Source organism: Lepisosteus platostomus, chromosome 27 (genome assembly GCF_059453375.1).
Source record: "Lepisosteus platostomus isolate fLepPlt1 chromosome 27, fLepPlt1.hap1, whole genome shotgun sequence".
NCBI lineage: Eukaryota > Metazoa > Chordata > Actinopteri > Semionotiformes > Lepisosteidae > Lepisosteus > Lepisosteus platostomus.
This window is the reverse complement of record NC_142637.1, coordinates 4,916,919-4,942,345: the sequence shown is the minus strand read 5'-3', so window position 1 is coordinate 4,942,345 and position 25,427 is coordinate 4,916,919. Positions and strand designations below refer to the sequence as shown.

The 25,427-nt window shown below is 39.0% G+C and overlaps 2 long non-coding RNA genes across 4 annotated transcripts in view; one reads left to right on the top strand and one right to left on the bottom strand.

The window, feature by feature from the left end:
• Positions 1-25,427, top strand: part of LOC148639091 (uncharacterized) — a 104,552-nt gene that overhangs the window by 15,466 nt on the left and 63,659 nt on the right. The window lies entirely within an intron of this gene.
• On the bottom strand, positions 18,691-25,418 carry LOC148639093 (uncharacterized). The gene is made up of 2 exons (XR_015930884.1): positions 24,279-25,418; positions 18,691-22,646 (listed from the first exon to the last, which is right to left on the bottom strand). It is a non-coding gene; the product is annotated as an uncharacterized LOC148639093 (long non-coding RNA).

Genomic DNA, 25,427 nt, shown 5'->3' with positions numbered 1-25,427 from the left:
AGTCTGGGCAATCGTTAAAATTTTGAACCAAAATATAAGAGCCAGCACTTATCAGCACAATCACTGAAAAGTGAGCAACAGATGTCAGCGGTTGCCATTGTATACTCGCTTTGTGCATTGCAAAAGCCTTTTTGGGTGCACAGAAGTGTTGCTATGCCAGGTGACGTGCCAACAAGCAACTAGCAGTGTTTATGAGGCTCCAGTTGAAGTCCAGATGGTGAGGGGAACTATGTAAAGGAAAGATACAATAAGAAACTCCACTCCCTGAATCTGATTGCTAGTAAAGGAAGCCATTCCATTCTGAGTGGGGGAAATCCAGCTTTTTCATCCAGCTGCATTCTTGCAATTAGTGCATTTTTGGGATTTTGTAGAGTTCATTTAAAATACAGTAGTTAAAAAACTTTAAAAAATGCTTGTTTTGCTGCTGTTCAGCTGATCGTTATGTTTCCTCATTTGTGTTATGGTGTCATTGTAAGCTGCTGGTTTTTCCTTCCTGTTGAATTAACTAAACTTTCGTGAAAGGTGCACAGCGGCTATACCCCTCCTGCAAACCTGTTTAAACATTCAGCATCGTTACTTGGAATGAGGGGTTAATCCATTGTAATGTTGACTCTTTAACACTAGGGGGAGCAAGATGTAACCTTCCCCCGCGGTTCTGCCCACTTTAACACACAACGAAACGGGGGAGTGTGTGATGGCCATGCACAGATTGAGCATCACGATTAGAAAATAGGTTTATTAAGGTCCCTTGCTTGTCATATTGCGTGGATCTCTATTATTTGTTCAGATTTTTACACATTTTTACATTAAAATTAACTCTGTTCAAATTGTGCAAAGACTCACAGCGTTTGTCTGGTGCCATGTGAGGTAGAGACGTTTTCAACTGCTGAATGTGTGTGATAGGATTAGATATATTATATAGATATATTTATATTTATACAGATAGGTACATATGTAGTCCCAGAAAATACTATTTTATCCTCTAAAACATGAAAGTTCAATAGACCACCACAAAATAAATACATTTATTACTTACAAATATATCTACAAATATTGATTTTAATACTACCTTTATTAAACATTAAATGACTGTGATTCAAAGCCTAGATGTACATAAATATATTCTACTAATATTTTATACACTTTGGTTTACAGTATTTTCATGCACACAAAATATATATGCACATAATTCTGTTGATCCAACACTTCTCGTGTAGGATTTATTCCGTGCTACAAAATCAAAATCAAAATGAGACCGTATTACAGCAGTGGAACCTTCTTCAGATTATGTAAGATATGAATCAATATAAGATATGAATCAATGCATTACAATCCATGAAAATTCCTGTCCTTTTATAATGTATTTTTACTAACACTTTCTGATTTAATTCCACTCCAACATATTATTTCAATCAAGGTTACTTGTATTGATGAATATTATAATGCATTTTTCCATGAACACCTCCCATTCTCCAGGTGAAAGATGTCTCTTACAGTTCTTGTAATAGCTTCTGAAAGTGCATCATGTATTTATCATTAACTGTAGATACATTCTTACCTCATTCACAGATCCAATACAGAGTGAAAATAAACAGTTTGGGGTGAAAGAGATTGATGGTGCATAGAGAAGGAACACTTGATACCAGAGGATGTCGAAGTGGTTTTCTATCAAAACCACTTTGATCTTTTCACAACCGTACAGCACTGAGGGGAGTTTGTTAGCTGTTGCATGCCAGCTTTCAGTGAGAAAACCGCATTTACATAGCGCGAGCCACTTTTAATTTATTTAATGGAAGTTTTCCCAATAGCATTGTATGGTAAAAAGCCCGGCACATGTGCCTTCATTTTTTCTTAAACAATGGCAGCATGCGTGTAATTCATGTTTATATATACACACGTCAGTGTTTACAGATGTATCTCAAATTTGTGTCCCAACTCAGTTAGGTCAGTCTTTTGAAATTAAAGAAGGAAGCTGACTTGTTTGTTTGTGTGCTGCCAAACAAGCAATTCAGACAGGGAAACAACAAAAAAAATGTAAATAATCTCATCCAGTGGTACGATGAAAGCAGAAATACAAGTTTTTTTCTAAGTTTTAAATTGTAATTTTACTAAGATGTCCCCATCCAGCCTTTTAACTTTCCAAACCTTCGTTGTGATCTCAAAAAAGGATGAATGGTTTTTCACACTCAACATGCTTGCCATTTCTGCAGAAATGTTAAAAAGTGTTCCCAAAAAACCCAGAGGTGTGTGAGCAGTGAATAATGAGGTGTCATTCTTGCCAAGTTGAATGTATGGTTCTTTTCACGTCAGTGGAAGAAAATTTCTATCTAAACTTTGCTGTAGTTTGGGCTTATGATTTTATTTTGTTCAGTTTATGCCTTGACAATGCTTTTTTGGTTGTTCATTCCTGCGTTGTGAACTTTTAAGTGCTGTTTTTCTTCCACTGACTGACCTCAGGGATGGCTCGGTTCCTTCCGAAATGAGATAAGTTCAGCCCTGCCCCTGCGGGGAGTTACACAGCATTAGGGAGCTCTGCTCTGCTGAAAGGCTGGGCCTGCTGTGGTGGGAGAGTTTCCACTGCCCAGGTTCCAAAGGAGAGCCGACACATTGTGCAACAGGCTTGGTACCGAAGGAGCTTTGCTACACAAACATAAAACAAACCGTGTTTTCTTGAATCATATCGTGGAAACGTACCCTTTTGCTTCCTGTTTGGCAAAACTGCATGTATGAAGCCAGCTTCCTTCTGGTCAGCAAATGGCCCGGTGAGGGAATATACAGGAAACTTGTTCCTTTTAATTTTTAACATCACACAAATAACCTCAAGCAGAATGTGTGGTTTGCTCAAATGCTCTTTATAATCAGAAGAACTATGCTTTTTTGACAGATTGCTTAAGGAGACAGTGGTATTACACAAGCATGCTTGCCAGATGAGTGATGTTTCACTGTCATAAGTGGTTTGTTGGCAATGCAAGGCGATATACCCTTTGCATTTTCCCAGGTATCTGTTTTAATAAAACAGCCAAAAGAAAGCAGAACTGCAGACAGTGTACCCACGTATCAGCTTACTTCCCAGGTATTGCTAGAAAGACAACAATACAGGAGTCATTTGTTTGCATATGTTTGTGTGTGAAACTTCTCTGAGGAGGGCTTGCATGTGACACACTGTGAAATTCCAGCAATTGCAAACAGTGCCTTGAGGATTGATGTATTTACATTTATGAACCAGAAGAGTATGATACACACCAGTGTCAGATAGCCAGCAACAGGCTAGGACAAGTCACATTGGTATGGAGACTGTGTCTCCGAAGGAGGTAAAGGGACACATGGGACTGATTAAAAGGTTCAGTTACGCAATCCATACACATCAAGCTTTTGGCTCACACACAGCCAGGGCTGAATGGCTGGCAACTTTAATTGTGACAGGATTGTTGACAACGAAAATAGTTTGTAAGGTGTTTTGCGGTGTTTGGAAGTGAAAAGGGACAATCCCTCTGTAGTGCAAAAATTGGCACTTAGTGAAATGCCCTGTGTGGAGTGGGCAGATTGGAGAATCACACATGTGGAGCTTGACTAAGGACCAGCAAGGGGAAGGGACAGAATTTGCGTCTGCATTATTCCTAGATTCTCCTCTCTGTCCCACATGGATCTGCTTTTCCAAACACACCCCCTTTGTGAGGTCAGGTGGAAATAACATGGGGTCGTCTTTTTGGATCCATACTGGGAAAAAAAGATCCTTGTTTGATGATCCTTGTTTGATCCATGTTTGCTGGCATGCAGCCCTCCTACCTTGTATGCTGGATGCATGTGACCTGCATTGTTCAGATTACAACAAAAATACAATTGCAAAATCCACATAAATTCAAGATTAAATGTTCAAAACGGCACTAGAATGACCCATTTCCACTGTTTTTTTCAGTTGCTAAGAGCCAGAAGGCATTTCCACTGTACTGTACACCTGGGACAGCACAGTTCTCTATCTCATCACCAGCCAGAGCGAGCCATGCTGGGTGTTAATACTTTAACTAGACATGTGCTAAATTTTAACTTGAGCAGTTTCTCCACAAGCAAACAAACACCACGCACAGACCCCCAAAATGCATTCCCAAACACGCGCTGCACGTCGGACTTTCAAAATATTCGTCGTCAGATGTTTCATTGAAGCAGACACTTCTCTCTCTTACGGAACAAAAAGACATCAATAAAGTTACAGGCCATTATAGGAACGCCAAAAATAAGAAAGGGCAACAAATGTTTGTCCCACTTCATCCATCTTCGCTAGCTTTGTGTTTCTGCAATCACATGCCCTTTAACAGACACTTTCTTCATCAGCAGCAACTAACAGAAATTAGAAGTTGGAAAGTCATCAAAGATAGTGTGGCCAGACTGACCATCTCAGCTACAACTGAAAACAGTCACTGGAAACAAACCCAAAGTGTACTGCACGTACCCCCTAGAAATCTTTATTGGCTATATCAGGGGGCCAGTGTGAAACATAGCTTTGGCTTGGATGATCACCTCTGTTGATTTACTGTATACGTTATTTCAAACGCTCAAAAGTATTAAAAAGAAAATGCAGAGAGAGAAGAGAAACTGAGTGGAAGGCCCACGCTCTGAATCGAGAGCAATCGGCTAGTTTGGCCTGAATTTTCCACATCCATTGGCTGTGGAAAGGTCAGGGGGGCTGTTGTGCTGTGTTCTGTCTGTCGGTGTGGAAGGAAAATAAACAGGCCGTCCTGTAACAGCTACAGGGGAACTGCAGTGCAATGGACACCCATTCTCTCATCTACCCACATCCAGAATGGAGGCCAGAAAAACAGAATGTCAAACATCTCCAAACTGCTCACTAGAGGAGGGTTAAAAACCACGCCAGGAAATTGGTCATTCATTCTGTTTCCCACAATACAGCTCTCTAGACAGATGTAATTACCTCTAGTAAATGGTGCAGTCAATGTAATTGCCGGTCATCTTTCACACACTTCTATCAGAGAATAAAAAGTATAGAACAACTGAATTTAAAATTTATTTTTAATATGTATTATAGTAATGACACCTGGTTAGAGCAGTACATATACAGGCTATAAGCTATAACGTGACCTTTAACCTTTAAGGGACATGCTTTTATCTTTTAAAGTATTATAAATGATTTTAAATATGGTATAATACATTTGTTTTTTTTTCCAGATAGTGCCTTTGCAGTAGACGTTTGATTAATCTGAGTCTCAGTTGAAAGCCAGTTTAAAAAACTGAAAATGCTCTTTCAAGAACTGATGCCTTCAATAAAAATGCCACTGGCCTAATTCTTAAAATATTCCATTAACAATGCGGTAAATAAGAAGAGTATTATTTCTTACATGAAATTGTGTTTTATACGCTCTTAAGGTTATATACTGTATGTGTATTTAAAAAGAAGATTTCTAGTCTGCATTAGCTAAACGGGTCCCCAAACCTTTAGATGGATCATAGTAAAAACATATTCCACTTTTGGATAGATAAGACTTTATTGATCCCAACGGGAATTGATGTGTTACAGCAGCCCAGCCCAAGACAAGCAAAAACAGACATCAGAATAGCCGAAAAATTAAAATACGTACAGTAATACAACATAAATATAAAATAAATACATAGGTGTGTGCAAAATATGCTCATATTCACCGTAAAAACAATAAAATATGTGCAAAATGTGCATAGGTATATACAGACTGAGTGTCCAAAAAAAGTACAGTGGAGCAACATGCTGTCCATAGACGAGCAAATGAAGGGCTAACAGTCCTAGCCTAGGGCAGCGTTATACACCCTGACAGCCGCCGGGAGGAAAGACCTGCAGAAACGTTCCCTTGAACACTGTAGCTGGAACGCTTGTGGAGAGGGGCTTTGGAATCTTCAGTCAGTAAGAGAAGAACCTCAGTGCCAATGGAGGGAGATTAGCCCATCAACAACCGCTAGTCTAGTGCTGTGTGTCATGTAAAAGTTTTTACAAACCTAGATTTAAGTTCTAGTTGTCACACGAAATGTGGGATTAGAAACCACATGAAAAAGTACAACTAGGAGATAGATAAAGATTAGTAAAAAGATTTTTTAAATTATTTATTCTTACATCCAATGTCTTATGTTGTTAGTGCTTATTTGTATCTCTTGGGTAATGTATTATTTCTTGGAATTCCTTTTATTTAGGTGCAAGTTTTTTTTTAATTGAATAATTTAAAACAAGACCTTTGAAAATCCCATCTTTGGCTCTGCTTTGTCATAATGTTTCCTTTAAACACACATAAATTACAGCATTGTAAATTACATCTGGCCGAAAGCCAGGCTCTTCGAAAGAATGTAGGAGCAGTGCTGTTAACCTCTGGTGCCTCACAATTTGTTAACTTCGTGTCTGGGACCTTTAGGATAAACAGCTTCGGGAGTGCGGTGCTCATTCTCAGAGGTGTTTATGAAATGCACCTGTGGCAACAGTGATAATGTGCTGCAAGCCCTCTTGCTGTGACATAATAGCCACACATAACAAACACTGCAGACACAAGAGTTTGTTTTCATACCCTGTTTGCAAGCATAGATATGACTGACAGGGACCCTGTATTAACAATAATGATTTATTTTACCAGAGAAGTCAATGGAGAACAGATACTCATTTGCACTGACAACCTGCTCAATAGGTGACACACTTGTAGCACAGGAGACAAAACAATGGCAGAAAGAAAAGAACAATAAAGTGGAAATTGTGAGTGTCAGCCAAAAAAACAATTAACCAGAGAATGGAGAACACACTAAAATATGCATTTGGCCAGTTTCAGCGCTCTTCAGATTATTCCAGTCAATGACAGAGGTAGATAAAACCAGGGAATAATACCCCACAGTCTCTGCCGTTCCTAAAAAAATTGAAATAAAAAATAAACCTGGAACATGCGTCCACTCTTTATTAAATGCATGTTGGAAATTGAACAAGACAGGGCAAGATGGGTGGTAAACAGCATTTGAATATAGCAGGAGGCTAATTAGAAACAGATCTTCTGCTGTTCTTTGCAATGTTGCTATGCACACCAGTGTGTGCATAGTGTTAGTAGCACTTAATATCACTCCTAGAATCAGCGTTAATAACGATGAGATCTAATTTAATGTTTGCAAATATGGCAAACAATCCTAATGTATATTCTTGGAGCCACTGGTGTATGCTTGGCCTGTCTTATAGTACTGACATCTTTTTATAGTACTGTGAGTTTATATGAGATTCTCCAGTTCCCAGTAAATTGTTCTTTAAATGCTTTCCATTTTTTCCAGCACTTATTAATTTGCACATAACATCAAGGTGATGCCGAATGGATATGACTATAAAAACTACTTGGAAAAGTTGATCCACACAATGCTGAGCTTAATGTCTGTGCATATTGTTGGTCCTTGATTTTTTTTCCACATCAGAGCTATTTGTTTCAAATCAATATACGCCTTTCGAATATGCTTGTATGATGCCAGGGCTAGCATGAGCACAACGCAAGCTTGAACACAACAAGTGCATGTGTCAGGAGCATGACATGTAAATGTATCTGGAACAAAGTGAATATTGCGATTCTGTCTCCACATATGTGGATGTACTGGTATAAATCAGTTTTTAACTCTCTAAAGTTCTAAGTGTTTTCTGCAAGGTTGCAAGTAGCAAATGAAATTAACCTCAAAGATCAGTTTGCATAACAAATTATAGGCCTCTTAATTCATTTAATATATCACTGCATTCCCTATTGATAATTTTCAGATATACTCACTCAGCCATTGTTAAGTAATTGTTTCATCTTCTCACTTTTTCTTCCACTATCCAGCAAAAGTGAAAAAGTGAGACCGAATCAAATCCCACAGATGCTGCCTATTAGGGCTTTGGCAACCACATGGCAGATAAGATCTGCAGGAGAAGACAGCTGTAAAGCATGTGTTCTGCCATTGGATAAAGATAAAACAGTAGTGGATGTTTTTGGAGGGGACAAGCAGAAGGCAGTACCGGTCTTGTCAGTGCAGCAAAGTATGACATATCCTTATTAATGGCTATTTAAGTGCCGCAGTTTGCAGATGCTCCTGTCATAGTTGTCTGTTTATTATGCCATTGGATTCTGATGAATCGGACATGAGAAATAAAATATACTGCCTTTGACTGCAGTGAGGATTGATGAGGCTTAAGCCCTGGAACCATCCGAATAAAGCCTTCACTTCAATGTGAAGGGCTTCTCCCCAAGACCAGCACTGGGCCACATGATACTTACTGCACGGTTATAGAGCTGTCAGAATGGCACTGTGTCCATCTTTGCCTGTAAATTAAAGAAGAAAATGGGGGAAAAAAAAGATTCATAGTTTTTTTTTAGTCATATGCTACTCCAATAATGCTACTAGAATAGTTCAGGATAAGTCTATTTGCTGGTTTGAAAAATATATTCATTGTCACAATTGTCACCAGGAGTAAAATGACATATCCTTCATGATGGCCACATGCTTTTCAAAAACAAAACCCGCATTTGGTAAAAGAGTCCGGAGTCTCTTTGGCAGTAGAGCATCTACATCTCCTTTCCTCTATTGCTAGACCCTGTTTTATGGCTTCTGAATTATAAAATGTTTCATGTATGTTAGCAGAACAGACATTATGTTTTAGCCCAAAGAAGTGTAAACAGAATTCTTAAAATTGCTAAACATTTTCATCAGTTTGTTTCTCATTTTGTCAAAAATGAGAGATTTGGACTTCTGGGACATGGCTTCAAGATGCTGGGAGTAGGCCGGAGATTTTGCATGAAAGCTGGTTGTAGCACCTAGGAGAATTTATAAATATATATAGTATACTTTCGTATCGGTGAAGTATGAAGCAGCTTTTGCACATTTTCACTTTTGGCCAAAAAGAGTCAAATTCCAAATTTAAATTACAGTATTGGTAAAAGATATCACACATCAAGTACATCGTAACTTTGCAGAGTTGCATTGTAATTATGTGTTTGTAATTGCTAAGTAATATCTATGTCAGTACTCTCTAAATGTAAACTTACTGTGAAGTATTACTGGATATTTGATCTTTTTTAACAACAAGCTACTAGACAATTGCTGAGAAAAGAGTCATAATTCTCTAGATACATCCAGTTTTTAAATGTGTTGTAGTTTAATGACCAGACTCCACAACAAATCAAGTCACACGTTTTGTTATGCACATTTCATTAAGACTGGGGGTCTAGGGTGGGTAAACTGTGGCGTCTTGTGCTCTCCGAAGTTCTAACCATGTTGTTTATGAAGGAGATCAGCTACAGTCTACTTAGCAAATGCTTCCCCAGACCTAAAGAATGTAGATAGTTCCATAGGAGGGTGTTACTCCTAAGATCAAGTGACACATGCCTGTAGAAATGAGCCTGCCATCACATGGCAAAGTGATGCTTTGTAATTTCATCTGCAAACATTGGTTTTTGTGAGAAATCAGCCTAATGAAAGAATGAGTCATAAATGTCACTGTTTCTTAGTGTCTTGGTAACCAGATGTGAAAAGAAAAATTGTACCACATCAGTGATCCCACTTGTACAAAAGTAAACAAGAATTTGGAATGGCTTTTTCCAGGGTTTCCCAATGGATTGCTAAAGCAGCCCACTTTTGGAGATAAACTCATGTGTGTCCATTTTGTGCTAAAAGAAAAGACACGGGTTACACCCAGATCCCCAGACCTTTTTCCATAGTGGAAAAATATAGCTGTCTGAGACTAGTCTAATTTGAGCCTCAAAGGAGTTTTGCAAATATTTTAAAAAAGAAAGTTAAGCCTTGTGAGGAAAGAGGTCTACATGCACCATTGATGTACTCAGCATGTAATACAAGGCGGGAAGACAAAACTGCGCTGGAGTGGGAGGCCAAAAGAGAAAAACGTTAGCTAAGAATTATGGGAAATATCCTCATTAAATTGCTATGCTGTTGACAACATTTCACAAAGTGTTTCAGACAGTGCTGTTTCTGACATTGTGAATAGCTCTTGGCAAAAACAATTTACTTTTTTACCACAGTGCTTGAGTATAATACTCCTGTACAAATGTACCGTATTTTTACACGTGCCAGAAATGAACAAATTCAAATAATAAGATAAGATCGCTTTATTGGCACTATACAATTTCTTGTATTAGGAATTTGTCTTTTTGCATACCCCAATTTGCTCTCCATGAGACACACAGACAGGGAGAGAAGCTTGGGGTCAGAGCGCAGGGTCAGCTGTTTATACGGCACCCCTGGAGCAGTTGGGGTTAAGGGTCTTGCTCAGGGGCCCAACGGAGTAGGATTCCTCTTAATTAACAATTTGAAGTGTGAATATGACCTTTACATTTTTTAATTTTCTGCAGGTATTTTTCATCTTATGCTGGTGTTCACATTCTTTTTGCATCTTGGGTTCAAGTGCTTGATCACACAAAAGAGAAAAACAAGGGTCTTCTGCTGTTGAGAAAGGATCACGATAGCAGACCAAATTCGCTCAAATCTCAACAAACCCAAAACGTGTCCTAAGAGCTTCACACCTCCAAGGGCTCAACATCTCCTGCTGTTCCTAGTGTCCTCCAGACTGAGCATCCAGTCAGTGAAAACAGCAGATCTCTTACAAATAGCAAAGGATGTTAATCTCATATTAAAAACAGGAAGAACTAATGCTAAAAATTATTGCGGAGTGAATGATAAGGACTGACTCAGGTTTAAGGTGTAGAGAGAGTGGTGAATGGTTCCTTAGGAATTCAGACCTATAAGAACACTCTTAATCGCTTTTAAAACTGACCAAAGACAACTCCTGAATGGAGCTGCAAATCTGAAGTTTGGCACTGAAACAGAACAATCCTGAGCCCCAAGGCTCAAACATCTCCACTTTAAACCTACGCCAGCAAGATTCATCAAGTGACAGCTCACAAGTGGCAAAACAGCGTTGGGGCAGAGTGGGTGTTAGTCAGTCAGGATCCCTCCCAGCTTTTAGCTATACAGCAGCTCCTGTAACCTGTGTTCTCCAGCAATGGCATGTTCACACTCCACAGTGAGGGATGTCCAATTAGCACTGACTAGCATGTCAAAGGAAGAGTGGCTCAGACAGGTGGTACGTCAGAGGCCTTCATTCTCACACTGCAGTACAACAGTCATAGACAGAAAGCTAGTTCTTAAAAAAAACTGGCGTCTCCAAATTGGGTGGGTCCTTAATAAGAATACCATCCAACTCCAAATTTAAAAGAAAGAAGAGCAGTCCATTCAAGAGGCAAGTGGAAAATTGGGAACACAAGCAGCAGTGACTTTTTCTAGAGAGACACATCCCTGTGGTCTGTTGCGTGTAACTGATTCCCAGCATTTCTAAACTGATTTCCTTTCAACAGTAGCTCATAAACCTGATACCAAAAAGTTTTTAAAAAAGGGCATTACTTCTGCCAGCCTGCCCCCAAAACTGCAAGAACAAAATGTCATATTTATCTTAGTGAAATCAGAAGACATCATCTTCCAGGAACTGCAAAGCATGTTAGCATTAAATAAAAGTGATTCGGGGTAAGGAAAATATCAGAGCAAAAATTAAGAGAATAAGTTAAACTGGAAGGAGAGCACACAATAACAGAGCACTGGAAAGATTTCTTCCGGGGGTATCGAAAAGACATCGGCTGCCAATGCCAACCCGTTTGGAGATCCTTAAAAAGAGTCAGTGTGCTTTGCCTGTTGCTCATGCCAGCACAAAGATTTCAGTTTTGGGGATTTTAGTTGTGTGTACAAGTATGCCATTGCAGTTGCACGCACTGATGCTGCATTTGTGAACATAATATATTCCAAAATTGAACCAATCGTTATTAAGGTGCGGTTGTTAAACTGAAAGAGCAGGTTTGGTATCTTAGTTCACTGGAAACTGGTATTTACCACGAATTCCCTCCTGCTTGTGTTAAATCACACTGTATCACATTGTTCAAGCAGCTGCATGCACTTTGCAGCAGCTGTCACTTATCTTTGTTTCACTTTATCTCCCCCTGATGCTTTCTGACTGGGAGAGGAATGAGGCCGAAATGAAACCTGGTGTTGGCAGCTGTTTGGGTACGCACTTCCATAACCTAGCTGACAAAAAGTAATGATTTTAAGCGGCATGTCATGTTTTGAAAAGGTTGTTAATGCTGTCTTGTCTTCGTTTAAGGACTTTGTTTTTTATTTACTTTCTGCCTCTGCTTTGAACTTGAACACACCAGAGTGTAATCTGACCAAACGGAACACTGAACTGTGAAGCCCGTTTGAATTTTTTTTGTTGTTGTCGTGTCTAATCTTCCTATTCAAGATAATTGAGGCTTTTCCTAGGGATTAGATAACTCTTTGCTTTAGAAACAAAATATTTTTTCTTCCTTTGTTTCTCTCTTGTTTTAAGACAGGGAAAAAAAAAACATATCATTATTACCAAATACTGAGAACAAATTCCATCTAGTTTTGCAACTGCAACACATTGATGGGGAGGGGGATGTCTTTCTAGTTTTACATTGATGTTTCTTGAAGAAGGTACAGTAAATGTTTCTGGGAGCAGTAAAGAGATCCTGGCTTTCCTTCAACAGCCTTAACAGAGACCATCCTGCACTGATGAAAAGCATGCACTGCAAAAAAACAGCACTGTTCATTGGTCAGAATAAGTAAGTTTCCCTCTCTCCCCCACACCCGAAAAGGCTCCACAGCAAAAACATTGTGTCTCTCTTCAGCATGTAAGAAACCTTTACTTGTTCATTTGCAGCCTAAGCAGCTGATGCATCTTCCCACTTGAACTGCTTTAATGTTCTACACCTACAGTCTAAAATAAGTGACCAATAAGACTAGGAAGGGACCTGATTTAAGTCTCCACAATCCTTAATGGCACTGACAGCGCCAACCCCATAGGTTTCTTCAGAATGAAAAGTGAAACACAAACCAGAGGATACAAGTGAAAGCGTATTTAAGACTGAGATCAGGCACTCCCTTGCCCAAAGAATCATGGGGGAATGGAGCAAGCGGCCCAGACAGTAGACGTGCTGAATCGCCTCCTTTCGTTTGTAACTCTTCTTATTATGACGTTTGAAATGGCAACACCGTGAGCTCACGTTTTGGGAGTTATACCTTTGTACTGTAGGAATCAGGGATCTGGAAAAGGTTCAAGAATTGGTTCTTGGGTTTTTTGTGATATATTCATCTCTTGGTTGTTTTTTTTACTGAAGAATACACTTTACCCTCCAAAGTATATAGTCCTCACAGGTTAATTGCATCAAAACCTTTTTTGAGTTCACAATAATCCAATTATTTACTCACCAGGAACAGGTGAGGAACACACTCACCTCAATGCAAAATGGAATTGCAACCTCTAAGATACAAACTTACCAGTTCTGGCTAGATCAGGGGATGAAGAAAAAAATACCTTATTTAATTCTGTTATATTAAAACAATCTCCTTTCTTTGGACTAAAGATAACTCTTACAGTTTTGTAAATCTTATCTTGAAATGCTCTATTATACAGTAAATACATTGAAATAAAACTGAAACCAAAAACATTTTATCTGTCTGTACCTTGTATGTTTGTTTTCAAAGGAATTCTTATTGCTGTAAGATGATTGAAGACTTGGGAATATTGTTTATTTTGTTACAATGATCGTTAAACTAACAATAAATTGTCTTGTCAAAACAGAAACCTGTAGAACAGCAAAATTGTGCTTTGTTGTTTTTTATTCATAGTTGTGCCAATCTATACTTATGTATGACTTGCTCTGATTATTACAATATCAAGAACATTATTGGATGTATACATGTACAAGTACAAATGAACATTCCTAAACCTTTTCTGTCTTTCTATTTCAAGAAAGATAACATTTCAGAAATGTAAAGTTTCACATACTGTACTCCATTAGTGTATGTGAAAACACGTTGAATATGGTGTTAGACATCTATTTGCAGTTTGTCTTCAGAAAAAAAAAATCCAAGTATTTTAATATAATAAAAATTAAATGGAAATACAAAACACACAAAGTAGTTTCAAATTGCATTATGCCTGTTTCCTAAAAACATTAATTTAAAAAAACAGCTGAAATTACAGATTTGGTTAAATGTTCCCAGTCTTGCAAAGAGCTTCTCTTCTGAACAGAAAAATCAGTCTTCCTTCATTCTGTTTTTTTTTTGTTTTCTTCATGCTGTTCTTTAGAAAACCATTGTTTAGAAATATTTCAAACACATTGGTCTACAAGAGCCTGCAAATAGATTTCTGACTAAATTTTATTGGGAAGGCTTTTTTGTGATGGACAGTATTTGTCAAGAGAGGCTCGAAAGCTGAAAGTATAACCATCTTATTGTTCATGTACAATCTCCAGAGACAAATCTTTCACTGATTAGGATCATCAGGTGGGTTACCAATGTGTTTGGCGATTGTTGGATATAGTATTTCTTTCTCTGCCTTCCTTCTCACTCATTGGGTGACAACATAGAAATTTAAGGAATAGAGTGAATATAATACTTTGTATGGAAAGACAGACGTAGGATCATATTTTTGCAACTGATCTCAACTTGTGGCAAGACTACAGCCCGCTTCCCTGAAATGTTTAGCAGTAGCTCAGTGAATTGCTTGGATCATTAGATAATTGCAGCTAATTCCGAAGGCATATTACATCACTGAGACATATCGCTTACAAATTCTCATCCCTGCGGTGAAAGTAAAGCAGCACCTGATATGATAAACAGCCTTTAATCCACGTAAATGATACTTTTCTCACTGTTTATTTTGTCTCCTCCTCTACGAGTTGGCATCAAGCAACAAGCTTGTGTAGTCTTTACGTCAATCAATATTTTGTTTCATCTTCCTGCAGTCGGCAATAAGAAGGGGTTTGCAGTACTTCTGATTGGAATACCTCATTCTTTTAGGATGCAGGATGGAATTTTTAACTTCCACATATTTTCACTGTTTGTAATTGGCCTTAATCTCCTTCGTGTGCAGGTCAGTATTATTAAGCTCTTAGCTGATTTATTGGTAGGAAACTGAATGCTATTATGTTTTTACAGAGGTTATTTAAAGATCTTACTGCTTATACCTTGTCTGCCAAGCATACACATCCCTGGAACTTTACACGCTGTTCAAAAAAAAGAGTACGTGAAATGATCCTGTTTCCGGGAATGATGGATGCGATGATTGCTCTTCAGCAGGAGGAAATTATTTGAACGCAGCCCAAAATGATGCAGTGAATGCTTTTGCTGAAGCATACCGCTGCCCAGCTTGAGGCATGTTTGAACCATGTCGTGCTCCTCACTGTGAAAGAAAGCTAGCATCATTAAAAGAGGTAGAAGCCGGAGTAAGACAGTTAGGTTTGTAAATTTCGATTTTTTTTTCATGCCAATTTATGTTTGTTGTTTTAAGTAACTTGCACTTCCTTAGACAGGCCCTGCACCATGATGCCCTTTCTAGTCAATGGCTGATGCAAAATTCCTGAGAATAGTGAAATAACCCGCATTTGAGCAGCAAACTCTGCAGTACTGTAGGGAGCTGCACCAGCATGCATAGACTGCAAAGTAACAAGTGAAGGGTTATTCCATGCTGAAAAGAAAAGATACACACTAACCTGAAGAAAGCTCCATAGCCGAAACGTTGTGTCTCTTGTTTTTAGCATGGAATAAACGTTTTACTTGTGCCTAACTGAGAAGGGGCCTTGGCAGATATAAAACAGCAGTGAATTTGAACTATTCGAAGCCTCACAGAGTACATTTGAAAGCAGTACTTTATTGGAATGAAAGGAAATGAGCATATATTTTGTGTTTTGCTGCCTGTATATTAATTTATGTATGAGATATGCAACAGCTTCTTTAACCCGGTTTCTGAGTGTTGTTTTATTTGTACTTGATCAACTTCATGACTATACAGATTATTTAAACAGTTATATCATAACATAAAAACAGTGGCAAGACAATGAGTTTAGTTGTAGCTCTGCATTGGTATTTTTGGTGAAACAACTAAACTTTTTGTGTGAATTCTCTATTTTATTAAAGGACCACTTAGCGAGTGGGACAAAGACAGGTAGTCAGCATTAGTCATAGTTTTTTTCTGTCCAGTCTGTAACTTTAATGTCACATCTATTTCAGGAACTGGAGTTGTAATTTAAAGACAATATATGGGTATGGATACACATGGTTAAACAGTGATTGTGGCACTGCTTTTCTCTTTTATAATTTGTTGCTATAATTCAAACTTCTGGTGTGACATCAATGGCCCATGGAAAACAGGGGGAAATGCACACCAATGAAAAGTTATTATTTGATCACAGTAGAAGCACATAGCTATCAGTAAACAAATCAGTAAAAATGCTCCAGATCATGCTTTCCTCATACAGGAAGAGATGAAGACCTGTTGTGCAGCTGTCAGTGCTGATTTCTTCTGCTGCTGTCTGGTCTCTTGGTATATTAAGTACCATATGTTTATAGATGTAGCGTGTGATTTGTGAACAATTCCTTCCAGCTGCGCTTTCGGCAGACAGCAGATGTGACAAAGTTGACAGATATCCGCTGGTGAGTAAACTTGCCCCACAGAAAAGCAAACAGAACCACAGTCCTGATAAACACAGAAGAGTGATTGATACGAGGAGTTAAAGGCTGGCGAGCAGAAAGCAGGCACAAACAGCGCCTTCCTGGTGAGTTGACAAGTCTGCTGTGTCCTGCTGGCACATTAAAAGAAAACAAAAGGAATAAAAAGCTGGTAGATGAAATAGCATTTAGCGCCCTTCACTCATGTCAAGCAGGGCGAAAGAGATGTTGAGACAGAAGTGAACAGGGGACTTTTGAAAGCGAGGTAAAACGTCTTTTGGTATCGCATGAATATGTTTTTTAATTATTCAGTGAAAAGTCTGTTATAAAATCCAAAAGCTCTCATCATAGCCCATTAAATCAGTTTACGCATGAAGAAATAGCAAACGAGAAATACTACTAGATTTAAATGCGATTGTATTTGAGGATGAAAGTGTGTGTTAATGAAAACTTTAATGCACTGGATTGTGTTCAGTGCTGAATGATCTTGTTTTTAGTAAGTGCTGACAGAAGCGTGTCACTGTCTACAAAGATTTCCATAGATCCTTGATTTCTTCAAATTCTGGGTGGATTGATCCACAGCACCAGTGAGCCATTTTGTGGAAATTAAAAGATACAGGCACATTAAAAGCGTGTCCTCGTTAGCGAGCTGTTTGCACTTCAGATTTCTTGAAAGGGATTATTGCTGTTGATTTTCAAATGAGAACAAAAACAACAAAATAAAGCAAAATCCAAGTGTTACAGGCAATTTCTGACATAAAGCTTCTATGTTCTTGGTTTAGCAGTCCTGCCTTGTTATGACTGAGCTACTCAAGGAGTAACCCAAGGAGTGCTTGGTCCTGGAAGCTAAACATGCCCAGCCACCATGGAAATGATCAGCCTGTATCTGCCCATTCTGCGGTTTGGCTGGGATGCCAGTATCAGCCGAACTGCCAGTGCGGGCAATTGATTCAACCACAGGTGTGGCTTTTAGCTGATGCACAGCGAACAGAATCCTGAAACGACGTGCCACTCCAAACCCAGTGTGCTAGCACTGGGGCAGTTATACCCCAGTGACTGGCATGCATTCTCCCTGCCTGCTTGAAACCAGATGTGTGGGTGATTGGATTTCATCATTAACGTATTGGTGATGTTGTGTCTATTTTGCTTTCCCTTAATTAAATCAAGCTTTGCGGTAGTATCTTTTTCTCCACTGGAATAATTTGTTCTTTTTTTAAAACTGTGATTATACAAGTACCTTTGCCAGCTTTCTTGAGTGCTTAATAAAATACTGTTTCCCCTCCTCCAGGTTTTTGCCAGGAGATATTCTTTGAACTCCTTAGATGGATTTTTAAACAAAACAGCAGGGTAAGAAATAAAAATCAGAGACATAAGCCTGGCTTTTCCAGTAGGGGAAATGCCCTAATCCCTGCCAGTCTGCTATTCCAAATTCTAGTGAGGCCTTTCTGTTCTCCAGCAGAGCTGATAGGAACATCTGGTGACTGACACCGATTCTGCAGCTGGGTAATTAAGTAAACTCTCAGGTGCCTTGTTCTGTACAGATATAGTTCATTTCATACCTGCACCTACTACAGAAAACCAGATAATTTAAAATATATAGAAGAAAAACAGAATAATGACTGATGCCAGTATTGTGTAAAAGATGATCTGCATATTTCAGCTAGAGCAAACAGTGTCAGCTGGGCAACCATTAATACCATTTAAATGTGTCATGCTTGGGAGGTTTTATGTGCGAAGGTAAAATATGACAAACGAAACCATGTCCAAACATTAACAAATGATTTCCTTTAAATGAGATGTCGTGTGACATTTTTTATTCCGTTTTGTGGCTTCTCTTTTTAATAGATCAAAGCATAACCTTGGCCTAATCTATACATTGGAAACACATACCGAGGACATTCTGAAAAAATGTGGAGATTGCTTGTTCATATAGTTGTGATTTTAGCAGTTGTTCTGTAGCCCTGTCCAGTCACAGTGCCTTGTTCTCAGAATGGGGGAATGAGACTGTGCAGTCAAAGGCTAGAATTTCGACTGCTTCAGGTTTTTACTGTGTGCTTGTTCCTAAGCTGTGTATCTTACCTTAAATGAGGATTTTACTCAAAATTGTGTTGGGTAAATTTTTATTCCCACTGGAGGCAGCAGTAGGGCCATGCATTGGCACCACTCAGTGTACCACGTTTAAAAACCAGACAGTTTTAGTTTTTTTTTAAGCTTGTAAAGTTTATTCAACAGTCAGTATAGGGTGTAGAATATAATACATGTAAACTCCACTTTGGCACCAATAGTTCAATAAATAAAAGTGTTCTTCTTTATCAATGATGATATCTAAATAAATAAAACATAACTTACTTCCAATAAATATAGATTATCCATAATACAGATGCATTGCATCAACTTACTGCAGTTGGTCCAGAGAGTCCAACAATGCCAGAACTGAAGTTTACCGTGTGTTACTTTTTCATCTTGTTTATCACAAATGCTCAAGAGACAGCAAGTAATGAAGAGCGACGTCTTGACAGGGAAAATGCTGAGGTAACACTTTAAGTAAAGATCCACTGTTAGGTGCTCATGAAACATACTGACACCCAAGTGATATAAATACAACACCACCTTTTCTGTTAAGCTGTACTGGAAATGAAAACTTGTCATGTTTAGGATTACTGCAGAACACTCCCAAAATACTGCAGTGCTCAGTATTACCTCGCCCTTTTTGAGTTTTAGTTTTGATAATTGTTTTAAAGTTTAAATGCACAATTCAATATGACTAAGGGACCCTTGACCCTTTAGTGTTTCCAGCTTGAAATATTGCAAACGGAGTATTTATAGTGTATTACTATGTAGGTGCTCTGCATCACTTCAGATAAAATTGGTGCATGCCTTGAATGAGATGCTTCAACTAAAGTGTCACCCAAGATTCAGTGCTATAAATGTGGCCTGATGTCTTAGCAGTACAGTATGTATTACATGCAGAAATCTGTACATTTAACGTTTACACAAGCTTGGAACTAACACAGGTATATTTCAATATATGCTTCACATACATTACATGTGTCATATAGCTTTCAGATACAAGTTCACTTATTAGCCAGTTTATACAGGACCGTTAACTGGTACGTACTGTTAACATGAACTGCTATCTTTTGATATTTTTTACTACATAGGCTTTAGGTTGGGTGCCTCAATTACTGGCAGAGCTCTTAGTGGCTTCATGAGTCGGTTCCTTTAATCGACTGACCTGATTAGTTACTTTTCTATGGAGTCAGACTATGATTTTTTGGCTTTCCTGCAATAGATCCTGTACTTGTTTGGAGAGAAGGGGACTCTGTAGCATGGTTTTTACGGGATACTTTGGGAGCTCCACAGTGCCTGACAGGAGAAGGAGCACCAGATAGAGATCTGGGTCGAGGCCGATCACTCTGATGTCACTGCAAGCCCGCGGACACAGCCAAGTCTTAGGAGTTGCAGTTGCATCTAGAGGACGTTGGCTCATCCTGCACTGGGGGCTCTCTGACAGCTCTGCCCTGCTGTCTGATGCCTTTATCTGTTGCCTGTGAACTTGACGGGTGGAAAACAACGTATGCAACTACATAAAAACTTACATCAATACATTTTGAGACTTATATGGAATGAAAGCCACAGTATCTCTGCTGTACAACATGGTCTCCCAAGTGCACCAGTAAAGGTAATGGGCTACAAATTGTGGGTCCAGATGAGAAGAGTGCAAGTTTATCATACCAGGCTTGACTAAACTTGTTAACGTTGTTTACCATGCAAGAACAGCCTCAGATGTCCAGGGAGGGTTGGATTGTGCGTTTTTTGGAAGGACTGTGTTTGTCATCATTCCAAGGAAGGGACTGGGTTAAAAACGATATGTGCCTGGGAAGAGTGTCAGGTTTTGTTCCCATCACTGAACACCAGTGTGAGAGTATCCTTTTATTGTTGGTTCATTAATATATGAATGTATTTTCTCACAACAGTAGGGCAGATGTTTGCAATCTATTTTCAAAGCTTGAGGTTAAGGATTTTTCCCATGTTCTGTGACCAATAGAAGGGGCATGTACTGACACAGTAAAGTAAAAAAATATGCTTATCGTAGTACACTTGAAGAACTGTCGCCTATAATTTTTAAAGCAACAAACAATTTCAGAAACATTTTCATGTAATCTCAATTCAAATTTTAAGGTTGGTGTGAGTGAGATACAAACTGATTGATGTTGGCTAATCAGATGCATACTGTAACTGCATTTTTAAAGGTATATATTTAGGTATTTGGTTGCTGCAGAGAGTACCATAAGCTTTAGATCACTGTGGTTTGAGACTGTAAAACTTGTGAAGTCAGTTATACAATCAGTAGTGGTATCAGAGAGGTGTATCTAGCAGGGTTAAAGGAACAAGTTGGGACAAAGAGATAGAGACAGAGTGGCAATAACATTTTTGTGGACATTCAGTTTTCAAAAACATTTTCAGAATTATACAATGTGACCTTTTTTGAACAAGGTTAATTTCATCAGTCATGTTTGCTTATTTAATTGAAGTACATGACGACCCTGGGCAGCTTTAATTGGCTGTAGTTCCCTGTCAGAGTGAGAAATTGGTGCTATTGTGCCTCAGCATTATTTTATGAATATGGACATATGGTAAAGGTAATTGGCCATTTACATCTTCAGGGACATAATGTCTTCCAAGATTGGTAGCAGCCCAAAAGGTTATAAATACATAGTTTGCAAGCATGCAGTTTTGTCATCTGTTAACTAATGGTTTAAGTTGTGCACATCTATTACAAGTGGCAGTTTTAATTGCTCTAAATAGAGTGTGGCAAACATAGGTGAGATTGTACTATAGTAAAAATGTTACAGATTCACTCATATAGAAGAATGCCCGGTTTACATGTAAGGAACTTGAGTTGAATTTGTCATTTTGTCTTTTGTTGTTTATCTAGATCTTTCAAACACCAGACGCATATGTATCATTCTGCCAGTAAAATTGCATGTGGGGGTATGTCTGTCACTGACTACTGCCCCAGTTGATCCCAGCTCAAGAGACCAGAAAAGCAGCACTATTGCTTTTCCTTAAACATAAATACCTGCATGAAAGTGTCTGGCTTTCTGCTAACTTAATGGAATGGGTTCCGAGGAGCTTTGCCAGAAATTAACCTTTGTTTAGAGTTTTCTCAATGCATAAAGTAACACAACATTTGAAAGAATTGCTTCTCACATGACAGCACCAGGTAGTACAATGATTTCTGCCCTCAAGCAAATAGCCGTTACAAGGAACAAAAACAAGACAGATTAAATCAAAGAGCTATCAGAGTGTGATACTGTGCTATAAGTACAGAGTCAGAAATATAAACCCACACAATATTTTGGATATCTTACTGGTGTAGTCGATACTGGATGGTATAATTTAACGTCTCTTACTCATAATCTATGACTGTATGGCCCATTTACTGTAAGTATTAAATACCCTGGTAAGAGTACGTACAGCATTTATCTGTAATATAAATATGTTGAAAGAGAGCTAATTATTGTGACTGGTGTAACTTGGAGTATTAGGAAAATCTCTTTTTTCAGGTCTTTGTTTTAAACATTATCATGCATGTAGGTACAGTATGTGAAGATGAATGTCCCTGTTCCTGAGAAGCTATGAAAAACATGCCTGCTCAGGGGAATAAGAAGCTTTGGAGGAAAGGTCTCATGCTGTGCTTGAGAAAGTGATGGAGGTGGTTCATAGTTTTGGGTCTACCTGCCATGGGCATCAGCTGTATATGTCAGGACTCAGCCCTGATTCAGGAGGACACTGTGTCTGGTGGCTTTCATTCCAGATGAGCTCTTAATCACTCGGGCTAATCAGTTTTGACATCTGTAAGTGAATGTTTTGGTTAATTAGACCCAAACCTGTTTCTGCACTTTGTTTTCTGTCTGTTAGTTTCTTACAAGTCTTTGGTTCGAAAAATCTTTTGCTGCAGAAGTGTTGTTGCAAAGGCATTCAGCAAATATCCTTTTGTTCTCTCCTCAGATTGCTTATTAATTAAGAGCTGACGGCCTTAATTGTGTCTCAGCAGTTTTTGATTTATGATACCCAGACACAGGTGGGAATGTATCAAACACTCCTGCAAAAAATAAACTCCGTGTTCTCCAAAAGTCCAGTTACTTACAGTGCCTTGCGAAAGTATTCGGCCCCCTTGAACTTTTCAACCTTTTGCCACATTTCAGGCTTCAAACATAAAGATATAATTTTTTTATTTTATGTGAAAAATCACCAACAAGTGGGACACAATTGTGAAGTGGAACGAAATCTATTGGATTTTTGAAACTTTTTTAACTAATAAAAAAATGAAAAGTGGAGCGTGCAAAATTATTCGGCCCCCTTGCGTTAATACTTTGTAGAGCCACCTTTTGCTGCGATTACAGCTGCAAGTCGCTTGGGGTATGTCTCTATCAGTTTTGCACATCGAGAGACTGAAATTCTTGCCCATTCTTCCTTGCAAAACAGCTCGAGCTCAGTGAGGTTGGATGGAGAGCGTTTGTGAACAGCAGTTTTCAGCTCTTTCCACAGATTCTCGATTGGATTCAGGTCTGGACTTTGACTTGGCCATTCAAACACCTGGATACGTTTATTTGTGAACCATTCCTTTGTAGATTTTGCTGTATGTTTGGGATCATTGTCTTGTTGGAAGATAAATCTCCGTCCCAGTTTCAGGTCTTTTGCAGACTCCAACAGGTTTTCATCCAGAATGGTCCTGTATTTGGCTGCATCCATCTTCCCCTCAATTTTAACCATCTTCCCTGTCCCTGCTGAAGAAAAGCAGGCCCAAACCATGATGCTGCCACCACCATGTTTGACAGTGGGGATGGTGTGTTGAGGGTGATGAGCTGTGTTGCTTTTACGCCAAACATATCGTTTTGCATTGTGGCCAAAAAGTTCGATTTTGGTTTCATCTGACCAGAGCACCTTCTTCCACATGTTTGGGGTGTCTCCCAGGTGTCTTGTGGCAAACTTTAGACGAGACTTTTTATGGATATCTTTGAGAAATGGCTTTCTTCTTGCCACTCTTCCATAAAGGCCAGATTTGTGCAGTGTAAGACTGATTGTTGTCCTATGGACAGACTCTCCCACCTCAGCTGTAGTTCTCTGCAGTTCATCCAGAGTGATCATGGGCCTCTTGGCTGCATCTCTGATCAGTCTTCTCCTTGTCTGAGCTGAAAGTTTAGAGGGACGGCCAGGTCTTGGTAGATTTGCAGTGGTCTGATACTCCTTCCATTTCAAGATGATCGCTTGCACAGTGCTCCTTGGGATGTTTGAAGCTTGGGAAATCTTTTTGTATCCAAATCTGGCTTTAAACTTCTCCACAACAGTATTACGGACCTGCCTGGTGTGTTCCTTGGTCTTCATGATGCTCTCTGCGCTTTCAACAGAACCTTGAGACTATCACAGAGCAGGTGCATTTATACAGAGACTTGATTACACACAGGTGGATTCTATTTATCACCATCAGTCATTTAGGACAACATTGGATCATTCAGAGATCCTCGCTGAACTTCTGGAGTGAGTTTGCTGCACTGAAAGTAAAGGGGCCGAATAATTTTGCACGCCCCACTTTTCATTTTTTTATTAGTTAAAAAAGTTTCAAAAATCCAATAGATTTCGTTCCACTTCACAATTGTGTCCCACTTGTTGGTGATTCTTCACATAAAATAAAAAATTTATATCTTTATGTTTGAAGCCTGAAATGTGGCAAAAGGTTGAAAAGTTCAAGGGGGCCGAATACTTTCGCAAGGCACTGTATATTCCACTACACAAGAGGAAGTGGGTGTGAAAAATTACAGTTAATGTTAATTACTATCTTCGTCCATCTGAGTAGTCAACTAGAGGTCAGTTAGCTTAACTGAACAAGAGCTTAACTGAAATTAAATCAGAAGATACAGGGATACTTCTGGACCAGGGCTGAGAACAGCTTATTGGACAGAAGAGCTACAACATACATCAACATAGGCTGTACAGGCCACAAGTGCGAGCTTTTATGTAATTGAGTGTTTTCTGATCGTATCATTTTTGGGGGAATGCTAAATTCAAGCATTTTGGAAGCAAAACTCTGTAGATTCTCACTGGTTGGACAGTGGCTATAACAGATAAACCTCCATGTAGTAGGAAAGGTGAAATTTGGCAAAAATGCTTTCAGGAAACAAAAGCACAAGATTAAGATTACAAGTTTAACATACAATGTTCTGAAAGTCTTTCTCCATGGTCACTCTATGAATAATATTTACAAGTCATCTGAGTTCAGAAAGTTACCACGCTTGAAGCTTTGCAACAAGCTGGATGTCGGCTGAAGCTTGTCCTTTGTTAGGTCACTTCAACTTCAACGTCAAGAACGCTGTGGCCAACATACATGGTGATTGTGTTTACTCTCTGCACTCTAAAGTGGGCATTAGGAGGAGAAGCTAGCTTTCCCTTTGATTCCATGTCAGTATCACTTCCTTTCTCTGAGGAGCTTGTAGAGCAGCTAAAGTGGGTTCAGTGTCCCCTTGGCCTGGCTGATAGAAGTTTGGTTTTGTTCAATGAGAATGAGGTAGATTGTAACAGTTGATGCATTGATGTGAAGGCTTCAATCTTCAGCAATGCTAACAGAAACTGGAACGCCTGTTATGTGAAACAAGTTGTAAAAACACTTATTCGCCACCTTTCCAGCCCACAAACTTCACTTGCATAGGGTTTTGGTTGTTTTCGTTTTTAAGTTAAAGCATTGCACAGTGTGCACGGTTTGAATGCCCTTCACCATTTCGAACCTGCATGTGAATGCATTGCGCTAACAAATGGGTGTTCTCAGGCCAATCGGAGTTTCAGCCGGGATGAATGAAAAAGTGGGTGTTAAGGGGGTCTAAAACAGGTGAAATCTGTGAGCTGGGTGTGAGAGAAGTAGATCAGTAGAT